The 12621-nt window shown below is 48.4% G+C and overlaps 1 long non-coding RNA gene across 2 annotated transcripts in view; it reads right to left on the bottom strand.

Moving 5' to 3' along the window:
- LOC123937094 overlaps positions 1–10188 on the bottom strand; it is a 38281-nt gene extending 28093 nt beyond the window's left edge. For both annotated transcript variants that reach the window (XR_006817410.1, XR_006817411.1), the window contains exon 1: positions 9860–10188. This is a non-coding gene — a long non-coding RNA (uncharacterized LOC123937094). The remainder of the gene's footprint in view (positions 1–9859) is intronic.
- Between the last annotated feature and the right edge of the window lie 2433 nt (positions 10189–12621).

Below are 12621 nucleotides of genomic sequence, written 5' to 3'. Positions count from 1 at the left end.
GCGGCCCGGGAGGCCGAGGGGCGAATGCTTCACTTTGGGATAGGTGCCACTGCATTTGCTGGGCGCACTGTCAATTTGGAAACACGTTTGGCTGCAGTCTCACATTTTCTGCATTCAGGGCCTGGTGCCGGAGAGATAGCCGGCCTCCCTGTTGTGGACGTTTCCCCAGACCAGACTGTATGGAGCAGTTCGGTGACGGTGTAGTTGGCTACATATGGTACTAGATTTGGAACAGACCCCCGGAATATCCTAATTCACTAGTACTAAGGCGCATTCAAGAATTGGTGACCGCGGTTAGCCGGGTTTTCTCATGCAAATCCCAGTCGACGTTCTAATTGTAAAATCGAAGTTCCAGGACCTGGTTTTGAGAGGGGCGCTTATGAAAGAGAAGAGTAGGTAGGGGTGTGTGTGTGTCTGAGAGAGAGAGAGAGAGAGAGAGAGAGAGCGTGAGCGAGCGAGCGAGCGAGCGCAGGGACAAATGGAAGCAAACGCTCACACAGCGGGAGGGTGAGGAGACACCGGGATGGGGTCCTCGTCCATTCGCATAAAGCCCTCGCAAGTCTCCAGCCTCAGGTTTTTAGCTTGAACCTTCCAAGTCGGGCCCCGCGTCCTTCGTTCCCGGGAGCGGGAAGGACAGAATGTGCGGCTCCAGGTGGAGTCTTTGCCCTCGGCCCCAGCACTTGGAAAAGCCAGCCTCTGCCCCGGGCCTCCTCCGAGGGCGCGGGTGGTGAGACCTGATCCCGCAGCTCCTCCCCCGGGCTCCGCACGCCCCAGCCCTGCGCCTCGGGCCTGACGGCTGCCGGCCGAATCGCCCTTCTTTCCTGCCTTACCCCGTGAGCTCACTTCCTCCCGGTGCGGCTCCCTTGCGTCAGCCGGAACCGGCTCCTGGGCCCGCAGCAGCCGCGGAGCGCAAGGACTCGCGCGCACGGGACTCGGGCCGCCGTGCCTTCTACGCGCCCCTGGACTTTTCTTGGGGCGACGTCCGTGAGGGGAGAGAAGTCCTACTAGCAGGAAAGGAGTGGTTGGAACTTCTGCGAAGACAGGAAGTGGCTTGATTCATGGCCAAACTTAGAGCGCGAGCAGGAGCGCAGTGAGAGCGAGGCCGGGCGGGGAGATCCAGTATGATAACCCTTTGACTCCGGCCCAGCAGCCTCCGTCTCTCTGCTTTCCTTTTTTCTCTCCCTCTCCTTGTCCCCTTGTTTCTCCTTTAGTTTTGACATGTGTTAAAAAATTCATATGCCGGCACGTTTAAAAAGCAATTTCGCATTTTAAAGTCGGCAGGAGCAGAGGGAGAATTACAAATAGGATTGGATTTAATTAGCTGGTAATTCTCCTCTCATGCCCCCATAATTAAACAGAGATTCTAGAGCTGCTTCAGGGCTCACAAGTGATTATTACAAGCATATTTTACTTTTACATTAAAGTGCTGTCCCCGGGGTGTAATCCAAGATCTGGCTCCATTTATTCGGTTTTCGAACCTGAGCGCTGAAGCCAGAACGTTGCTCTCCAGCTATGTTGTGGGATGACTTGTGGGGGCTGTTGTTTAGTTTCCTTGGCTGATTTTTAATTTTGTTCAGTTCTGTTTCCGGGGCGTAAGGAGAGAAGGCTGGGGGAGCCCTCAACCTCAGATCCCACGGAGAACTCACGCCAAAAGTATTAAAAAAAAAAAAAACCAACCTTTTAAAAGTGTGAAATTGTGCAAAGCTCAGAGCCACCTTGGTGGTTACCCACCACGCACAGAGAGGGCACATCCAACCCAAGTACGCACGATCTTCAGCCCCAACAGCGGACCCGATCTGGTCACCCTATATGGGTGGACTCTTATTTCCCTGTAGAGATCCGGAAGTCCCGTTTCGTGACTATTCAATGTCTAATGTCTCTACTCCCGCGATCTCTTCTCCACCGTTTCATCTTTTTCTGTCGGGGCCATGTACCAATCTTCCTTCTAAGCGATACCCTGTGAATCGTCGTTAGTTCTCTAACCGAGCCACAGCCTCTGTCCTGGGATACAGCCCTCCCCGAACTCCAAAAAGGTACTGGAGAGGGCCTGGGACCTCAGTCTCACTACTACGGTGTAGAACTACCACCACCAACCACCCCTCACCCCACCCCCACCCCCGCCACACGCCAATGCAGCCTTCGAGCGCTCACCTTGGGACGCCGCGGTGCTAGCTGTCCCCCACCCCGCCTCCACCGCCTGACAGTTTCCAGGCTCCAAGCGAAGCGCGTGTCCGTGTTGTCACCAGATCCACGAAGGCTTTTGATGAGAGCTGCTTCCCTTTTGAAAACACCATTCCCTTTCCCCAAGAGAGAGGGATCTGTTCTCCTGGACTGGTTTAAACACACACATACGAAAAGTATCTGTGGTGAAAACATCAGTCTTTAATAATTGTCTTGGAGTCAAGTAAAGGCTTTCAGGAAATGATGGAGATAGGCCTGCTCAAGTAACCCATCCCCCAGATTGTCGTTTCTCTGGCTACCTCTTCTCTGGCCTGGCCCACTACATCATTTTTTCTTTTCTGAAAAGCTATTCTTAAGCGACCTCCTTCTTATTTATGCCTTTATTTTAAGAAAAAGATCCCTGAAAATAACAATCTAACCAGAGGAGAGGAACTCACCACTCCCAGTGTCACGAATTAGTGGCCATGTTGGCTAGGTACAAGGAGCATCTTTGAGCCCGAATCTTCTCATCTGGAAAAAAAAAATGGCTAGAACAGATAAACTCTAAAGGTCTATTTCCAGTCTTAAACTCAATACTTTCAAGACAAAAACTTTTCTCCTTACTTCTGAACAGTGTGTGTGTGTGCCTGTATGTGTATTTCCAGTAAGTGGTCTGTCCAAGATGCAGATGAAGAGGACATTTTAAACTTCTAATGTGCCCTCTTTGGCTGGTTCCTCCCAACCCAGCCTTTCTCGCTGGGCGTGGAAAGAGAACCGGAGGGATAGATCTTCAGAACACAGTCCACTTATGGTCACATGATTCATTAAGAACCTTAATCCTCATCTGACCTGGCCAATTCATGCACCGCCAGTGAAACCTCATAAACCCAGCCAAGAGGCTGGCCAACATATGCATGCTCTAATTAGAGTTATTGTGGGCCTTTGGCTTGTAGTCTGATGAACAGCTCCAGGGCTTCAGGGGGCAGAGGGTTGGAGGTCCTTTTCACCAACCAATGCCCTTTGGTCCTAAAAGGGCATCAGTTGAATTCAGTGGGTGATCTGAAAGCTAGCCCCCTGAAAGCTAACCACAGCCACTACTGACTGAAAGCTGTCAGTGGGTCCCTAAGAGACAGGCAAGAATCTGTCCAAAGGAGGTAAAAAGGGTATCAGCAGTGAGCTTTTCTTATTATTAGTGCATCTAGTTTTACTATGAGAGAGAGGAAGGAGAAGCCCAAAGTGAAAGAAGAGAAATTTTTAACATTTATACACTTAGCAACCCTTTCCCTGAACACACACACACTCAGAGTAATGACTACCATTTATTATAAAAAAAAGAAGTTGAAGATGCTTTCCAACCCCATTTACAAGGATAAGGGAAGGCGTGGTGAGGAGGCGCATGCGGGCTTGAGCCAATTTAGCAACCACAGTTCTGGCCAGGTACCAGAAAGTCACAGAGCACCCTAGATAGCAGAACTGGCTCCATCCCTGGCGGGGGACCTTGTGCAAGGTACTTTTTCTTTTCTTTTCTTTTTTTTTTAAAGATTTTATTTATTTATTTGACAGACAGAGATCACAAGTAGGCAGAGAGGCAGGCAGAGAGAGAGGAGGAAGCAGGCTCCCTGCTGAGCAGAGAGCCCGATGTGGGGCTCGATCCCAGGACCCTGAGATCATGACCTGAGCCGAAGGCAGAGGCTTTAACCCACTGAGCCACCCAGGCGCCCCGCAAGGTACTTTTTCTACAAAGGGTGTCACGGAGGATGGTCAAGGTCAGTCACTGCCAGCCATCAAGACCTTTGAGTCTCTCTCAGAACTGCTCTGATGTAACTGAAGGTATTTTGTATAGGGAGCAATCAACTCTGGCTTTATCTTCATCTCTCGTTGAACTGTAAAGGACAAAATACCTAAGGTCTCTCAGGTTTACATATGCTTACTTATTACATTACCAAACTTATCTGTTGTTTTATAATACCCGTGCATATCCCAAACCCTTTCCCTATTATTTATAACCCATTCAAGATATCTGCAGGCTAGAACATTGCAAAACCTCCCTTACAGTAGGAGAGAATTTGTTACTTATTTGATGCATAACAATGTAGTACTTTCCAATGTGTCCCAATGTGTTTGCTTCAAAAGATGAAGAACCATACCAAAAAAAAAAAAAAAAAAAAAAGGAGAGAAGCCACATCCCCACAACTCTAGAATGTTACAACCTCACTCTTTCTGCTTGCTTTCCTTCCTTCCCTTCTTCCCTGTTTCTTTATTCTTTGGACACAGCCACAGAGAAAAAAAACAACCCAGTTTGGAGCTTTAGAAATCGTGTGTTCTGCATGTGCCCTGTCTTCTTTTTCCCAGATACTTTTAATTACAATCAGGAGGCATCTTACACCCTGGCCAGATTGTATTTGGTGAGAGCCTCTTTTAAAATTCTTCAAAGCTTCCAGGAATCCCCCCCCCCCCAAACCCTCTGGACCAGCAAAATGGAGACAAAAGGAGTAATTTGCATCACTTTAGATTCATAGAAATTATGTTCCTATTGGCTTTTCTATGCTTAGGAAGCTTGGGAAGGATGTTCAAGAAATGAACAGTGGGAGAAGCACCTGGACAGATAATGAAAGAGAGACTATTCACACGTACATTTTGTAGATTTTTGAACCATGAGAATTACTGCCTATTCATTAGAATTAATTTGATCAGGATGTATATGAGAGATGTTAGATGCTAACTGTATTTAGAGATAATATCACCCATTAGGGAGGAGGAGCTAAAAGAGATCTAGAAAAAAACATGAAATAATCTTTGTTTGCTTAATTGGTCATAAGCTAGAACTATGATTAGAAAATAATATTTTATGCAGATTTATGCAGAAGTATAAAACTTCAGGTGAGGCAAAATGCACACGACTCCTCTCTTCCAATATCTCTCTCCTATTCCCCAAGGTGAATATATGTCAGTTTAAAGCTATTTGCTACTCAAGTTAAGTCAGGTATTACTGGGAACACAGACTGGCTGAGCCCTCAGTCCTAAGCAGAAAGGTTAAGCTAGAACACAACTGTAAAGGACTGATGTTTCCTAATAGACATTTGAAAATGGACAATTTTCCTCTTTGTATGAGGAGGACAAGATCCTTTCCTAGAAATGACTGCCCCTCTACACATATCCTTTCACTCCTCTGAGGGTGGGCTAAACACTTGGCCCTAGGACGTCTGCCCCTTTCCCTAAACTTTAACCAGGTGTAAAAAGTTTTTATTAGGCAAATTCTACTTAGGAAACAATGTTTTAAGTCTAAATTTTAAAAGGGGGGGTATAAATTCCTTTAGGGATGTTAATACAATCAACCCAATTCCCCAGCACCCCGAGGTCATTAGATACCCTTGAATGCCAAAAAGACTTGGAGGTTCAAACTGCTATGCCCTTTAAAAAGTAAGCAAACAACTCCACCCTACCAGGGGAGGCAGCTCTTCAGCTAACACTAGTGTTTACATCTCCTGCAGTTTTTCCTGTTGCGTAGTCCCTGCTAGTAAACAACCTAAACCGATCTCATGGCAAAGGTCAAATTGCAAAATTATAGGGACTTTCATATTTAAAGGTATGCTTTATATAGAAAACCACATGGGGGAATAATCTCAGTTCTACCCACTTGTGTTAATAAACGAATCCTCCCAAACACAAAATCAGATCACCTTTTTCTGAAAACAGGTGGTTAACTACGTGATTTCCAAAGATGTACTCTATATTGGAAAGTAGGAGAGATTTAAGAAGACGGACCAGAAAAGAGAACTGGCCAATGTTTGTGAAACCCCAAAAGGTGACATTTGGGGAAAAGGGGAAGGCAGGAAGGAATAGGAAGGGAGTTGAAAGAGCCCTTGGTTTCCCCAGCTGCTTGCAGAAGTTGGAACATATGGAGCCAGGGTTTTCCAAAGATGACAAGGGATAGAAGAAAAAAATTATTTTTTCCCCAAGGCATGCCTTCCCCCAAATAAAGATACACCTCCAGGCTGGAGACATTTTTTTCCTTCCAGAGGGAATGAGCAGAGGTCACTTAGAATGAATTGTCATCATTTAGTGAAAATAACAGTGATTATGGAAGCAACAGAAAGAGTCAAGGTGTTTGTGCTAAAAAAAACTTCAAGATCAGGCCTGGCCCAGAGTGGGGATATCCAAACAGGTTCTTCATATTTCACGTTTTATAGACAGAATTTTCCCTAAAGGATATACTTTCATTAGGTCATAAATGCACCAACAGAGAAGCGGGGAGAGAGAGGGGGAGAAAGGGTAGGAGGGGTGTGTGTATGTACCTGCATGCACATGCGACTGGCACGGGAGCGCCGGCGTTCGAGTACCTCCAGGGTGAGAGGTAGGGTCTAGGGACAGAGGTGTGTGCCACCCCAAGGGCAGAGTTCAGGGACGGTTGAGACCAACCTCGTTGAGGCTTCCTAGGGCTTCTGCTTTGCCTTTTTAGTTCTTAGATTTCCTTTGGGTTTCACCGAAGTGCCTAATTGCCCCACGTCCAAGTACTTACTTGCCTAAAGGCCACAAGAAGGGGGCTGGGGGAGAGAAACGTGTTTTTTCAAAAGTTTATTAACAATTTAACTCAGGGAAAACTTTTAGTTGGGGCCTCAGTACCTGAGCCTAGATGTCAGGGAAAGGGGTTGTTTGAAGACTTTCGGGACCCCATTCCTGGAATGGAGAAGTTTACCTCTCTCAATACCCAAGGGATGCGACTTAGTGCTCTCAAAGGCCAGTGCTCACTGTGTCTGGGCTCCCTGTTGATGCCAGGAGAGAAGGCTGCAGACCCGGAATCGCCCTGCCCCAGCTAGATAAGCCACGTTTGGCTTCTTTCAGCGCATTTCTTAAAAGTGAGTTGGAGTTGTGCAACCAGCATAGTTAGCCTCTACCGAGTCATGGAGAATATTTAAACCCGCGGCGCTGATTTCACACCTAGAAGTCGGTAGCAGTTTCGAAATTACTATAAAACACGGCGGGGATGATATATTGTCTGTCTAGGCCAGGTTAGCAAGACGCCCGCGCATACTCGACTGTTTAGATCACACGCTGAAAATGCGGAGATGTTTCTATAGGGATTTACACGTGACACAGAAAAACTGAACAATTCACTATTTCTCTTTTTTGATTATCTGTTTCTAAAGAAAGCATTGGCATCAAGGACGAGTTAGGTAATGTGAACTAAAAGGCACACGGATCGCCCAATTACAGTTCGTTGTAGTTCAAGGAAAACTGTTTTTAATTGACACCGTGTATATTCCTCTGTTCCTCTCGAGCTGCCCCCAAGAGTATTTATTCCTAGGGCTGGAAACAAAACTAACCCGGTCTGCCGCGTAAGAGAGCGCTCCAAGATGGACTGCCGGAGAACGGCATTTTGACCCCGATGGAAATCAGTCATATTGACAGACGCCCAGGGAAGGTAAATTACCCAGCGCGCTGACGTTATGCAGAAGCGCGCCCCGTTGCGACTCTGCTGCGGCGCCCAGGGGCCAGAGGCTCCCTGTTGGTTTCCCCAGATTCCGACAAAGCCCATCTTTGCTTCTCTGGGCCTGGGATTTCAGCATGAAGGCACGGAGAGAGCTGTAAAAAGGTGCTAGAGAGGAACAGGGCCAGAGAAAACCAGGAAAATTAGTGGGAAAGAGAAGTGCTGCGCCATAGCGCAGGCGAGCTGCTCGGAAGCTGCTCAGAAGAAAACGAGCAAAATACGCAGGGGAGGGAGTGAGGGAGGAGGCGGGAGTGGGGGGGGGGGTTGCGGAGAGGACCGAGCTGCTCCGGGCTCCCAGGTCCGCCACTTGGGAGGTCTCGGCCCCAACGCAGGCCGGGCCTTATGTCCCCCCGGGAGGCTCGCCGCTCGGGCGGGGTCACAATTACACCTCGGCTCCAGGCGAAGACTTAAAAACCAAGTGGTGGGGGCTGCAGTCTGGAAGCAAGGCCCTGCGGTCATCAGAGGGGGGCCGGGCCAGCTCGAAGGAACTTTTTACAAGGCATGTGGGTACAAGGGGGGGGGGGGGGATCAAAATAAACCACTTTCATCCAGCGTGGGCCATGAAAATAAAAGCTGCCTTATAAAGGGGGCGAGCGGGAGTTTTGAAATTTAGTGTGTGTTTTGCTTTTATATAAAGAGTTTTGTGGTTTTACCTGATAACTAAGGGGGAACTGTGGGGGAAATAACTGCTAGGTTTTTGTGGGGTTTTTTGTTTGTTTGTTTGTTTGTTTTTTCTGGAAGAGAGCTGCAATAGAAATTCACAGGTTTCTCCCAAATCAGCTTGTGTCCCAGGACTGCAAACAACTGCGCACATCCATATAGATCATTACAAACTGTGGACAATACGTGCCTGACCGGTTTATTGTTGACGCAAAGTGGGATCCAGTGGTCCCACCTTCATTTTAAAAGTGAGTCCTTAAAACTGAGTCTGCAGAGGAGGAGGAATGGAAAGGGTCAAATAGTGTAACATCTCATTTTATCAGCGACTGGACAGGAAGGCTTCTCTAAGAGTAACCGGCTCAGGGCGCAAAGACCAGGCGAAATTCGCCCGGCCGCTGCAGTGAGGGCGTCCAGCCAAGCCGGTGCCCTCAGCTCAAAGGAAGGGAACCCACGGTGGCCCCTCGAGGGCAGGGCAGGCCTGGGGGGAGGTGGCTCTGGCCTCCTGGACTGGGGCCTCCTGTCTGCGGTATTTTTAGCTTTTCTTTCTGCTCCCTAGATGCTCTTTTGTAAGCCGAATGGAGGCTCTCCAAACGGTCCTCACTGGGAGGGGGTGTGGGAGTAGGTGGAGGCGACTGCACCGGGATGTTGAAAGAAAAAAAAAAATTACTTGCGTTTAAATTAAAGCAAAACTCTCTAGGTTTTTGTCCTTACTGTCTTTTCTCTCTTTCGTTTCCTCGACCCTTGCCCCAGCCCAAGTCCGTGGGAACACGCCAAGTTCCATAATTAAGTAGACCATCGGGGTAAGGATGGGTGGGATCTAGATATAAGAGCAGAATCAGAGTGTCGGGTGCCTTCCTTTCTGCCTTTCATCCCCGCTCTCCCGGCCACGACTGCTCCCCTGGAGCCGGCCATCCCTCCGGAAGGGATGGGAGGAGGGGAGGAATCTCCGTTGCCTTCGAGGAAGCAGGGACACGCGGCATTTGTTTATTTTTTTTAAATAGAGCCTTAAGATAAGTCCAAATGTTTTTGCAACGGAGTTTCGAACCCAGTGTATGCGAACCAGGGATGCGAAACGGGACCCAGAGTCACAAATGAACAGAAGTTTCTTGCATAGAAAGCCGGGTCTCACTGCGCCCCCTCTCACCTGGGAGATGCCCTAGCGTAGCTTCCCGGCTGAGGCCGCAGCCAGGAGGACTTTCCCCATCCCGCTTCTCCCCATCCTGGACCGGGCTGGGCCCCGCTGGCTCCCGTGGCTCGCCTTCACCCCACTTCCCGATGCCCGAACGCAGCCCCCGAACACACCCCCACCCCCTTCTCAGGCTCGGCGCTGCCGCTCGAAATTGCCCAGACTGGGTGGATGGCGCGGCGCTGCGGAAAACGGGAGAGAAGCGCCAGCCCAGCGCCGGTGCTCTCTGCTTTCGCCTCGGGTTCAATCCTCTCTCCCCCCATCTCAAACCCGCCCCACTGGGAGAGTTGGGCCTTGCGATCCACCCCAGCTGCCTGGGGTGCTCCGCGTTGCCCCCGCATCCCGGACGCCGTGCCTCTACCCACCGGATTGCCTTCCCGGCCCCTCGGTGCTCTGTAGACGCCGCGGCGCTGTGGGTCGCGCGAACAGGAACCGCCAGGCCCGCCAGGTCCGCGCTCTTAGCAGCCGGGTAGCCCAGCGAGTCGAAGATGCTCAGAGGAGGAGGAAGTGCGGAGAAAAAAAAGGAGAGGAAGGAAAGGGGGGGTGGGGTTGGGACCTGACACACACACACAAGCACGCAAAACCAGCTTTGGTGATGGACTTTTTCAGTTTCACACGAAGCGACCTGTAGTATCTGGAGAAGGTTTTTGAAGACGTTTAGGAGGGAGGGTGAGTTTTCTGCTGAGAAACTCAATCTGCCATACAGTAGCGGCCCCATCTGGGATCTGTCACTGCTGACAGCACCACAGGGCACAGACGTGATCTTCTGCACAGCCTGCACTCCCCGAAATACCCTCCTTAATCAAAGGATGTCTGCGCGCCGGAGCTCAGCTGACCGCGCCGGGAGCAGAACGGCCAGAGAATTCCACCCCCGCCCCGCCCGCGCGCCCCCTCCCCACGGACACAGCCGTGGCCCCTCTCCTCTAACCAGCACATTAATTAAAAGCGGAAAAGAGACAGAGGGTGATGTCATTGCTCTCAGAAGATCATAAACGTAAAAGAGTCATCCTGTGAGAATCCCTGAAAATGACTTTAATGAATAATTTCAGAGACAGTTATGGCTTTGGGTAATTACTGAGCGGGAATATGAAAACCAGATTTGCAAAGCGAAGGCGATGGTCAGGCGGCCTGGGGGCCACTTTCTCCCATTAAAACTGCACCAGCTTTTCTTCACCGCCAAATTCTAGTTACAGATTTTGGATGTATTTTTTTCCTTAAAAATAAAAGCAACAACCACACGTTTTTCTTTTTCCTGTGTTTCTGCCTTATCCTAAAGACAAAACTGTCAGCTCAAAGCATCAACAGCCCACTTTAACTGGAAGTCAACCATGCACGGGCTTTAGTGGCCATTGGCTTCCATCTTTTCCGGAAGGAGATATTATAATGGTCACTTTGATTTAGAATGATGTCTTTTTTGGCCTCTTCTTGAGACAATGTACTTAATAAAGGTTGAAAACTCTTTCTGCCTCCTAAGAAATTGTTTGTTTTAAATCCTTTCCGCTGGTGAAGGAGCAAACAAGTGAACAGTGAATGACCCCACTTCTTACAGGAAAAAAATCTGCAGGTCTCCTTCACTCTAGTTCTTGTTCCCCACCATGATTTGGTTCTACAAAAAAGGAAAGATATTTTGAAATACTCCATCTGGTCACAGGGAAGCATCAGCTTGGGTCTGGCTGTTCATAATTAGTGGTGCACTAAATATACTATTTGAGAAAACTGGATTACAGACAGGAGGTTGCTGAGTACCCCATCTTTTATATGAACGGCTTAGCTGCTTGCAAGCCTATCTCCTTTGCTTGGAAATATTAACTGGGATTCTCAGATGTGTGGCCCATATGGATTCATTCCCTCTAATTCAAGTTAAAATTCATTTATGCCATATGCATGAAAGTATTGATAAAAAGTAATGTAGCAATGTGGGGTTTTGTTGTTGTTAGTTTTGAGTCTGTGTCATTTGGAAAACTGCCTTTTTGCCCAAGTAGACTCCATTATTAAGGAAGATCATGGAGAAGTCACTTACCAGCACTGTGGGAAACTACATCCTGCAGCTATTACCTGCCCCTCCTCCCCAAAAGCAGAGTTAGGCCCCTCCTTCTCCAGTCATCAGAGTCAGCTGTCTAAAGCCTTCTCTATTCCTAGCCCCCAAGCCCTCTCCACTGTTCCAGCTCAATTTTTCTTTCCCCTTCTGCTAGGGATAAAGGGTGGGTAAAAGAGGGAGTCAAGCTCTCTCAAATGTGACATTTTCACTGACTTGGGAGGAAATGATCCTCATCCGTTCTAGATTACATGAAGACACTTTGGAATTTGGAGTTTTGAGTTGCCTTAAAAACTGAAGAGAGGGGCGCCTGGGTGGCTCAGTGGGTTAAAGCCTCTGCCTTCGGCTCAGGTCATGATCTCAGGGTCCTGGGATCGAGCCCTGCATCGGGCTCTCTGCTCAGTGGGGAGCCTGCTTCCTCCTCTCTCTCTGCCTGCCTCTCTGACTACTTGTGATCTCTGTCTCTCTCTGTCAAATAAATAAATAAAATATTTTTTAAAAAACTGAAGAGAGGTGAACATTTGGGAAATTTTCTTCACTGGATTTCCTGTTTATTTTTGATATCTCAGGCCCCCCAAATAGATCTTCTAGTCGCTACTTTCAAATCACAGGCCACGAATTCTTTTCCCTCTAGTTAAAGTCACTGTAAATGCTGGCTTGGGCTTTGCAACCTGTGTGGAAGTAAATAGTTTTTTCCGAGTTTGTTTTGAGTCCTTGCATTGCCCAGTTAAATTGAGGTGTAGGACTGATTCGTGGGATGGTCACTTTTCTCCCTGTAGAGACTTTAAATAATGTAGGCCTTGCCCTACCTCTCCTCCATCCTTGATAAAACCATCCTCACCCTAGGGTCCAGTGTTCCACAGCAGGGGTTGACAGAGTGCCAAGAATGTAGGATCAGCTGAGGTGGGTGTGTGTGGCCTCAGGCAGTGGTTCCTAAATCTTGGGGTGGGAGGGCCAGCTTTTGAAAATTGAAGATTTCGTTTCTCCTACCTGACCTGCTGAACCAGGATTTCTCATAAATGGGTCGAAATGAGGAGTGAATTTTTAATTTTGTCAATTTCTTCAGAGATTTTGCATAACTAATGTGGTAAC

Source organism: Meles meles, chromosome 2 (genome assembly GCF_922984935.1).
Source record: "Meles meles chromosome 2, mMelMel3.1 paternal haplotype, whole genome shotgun sequence".
NCBI lineage: Eukaryota > Metazoa > Chordata > Mammalia > Carnivora > Mustelidae > Meles > Meles meles.
Note: the sequence above shows the minus strand (reverse complement) of the source record. Positions and strands in the feature narration are given on the sequence as shown.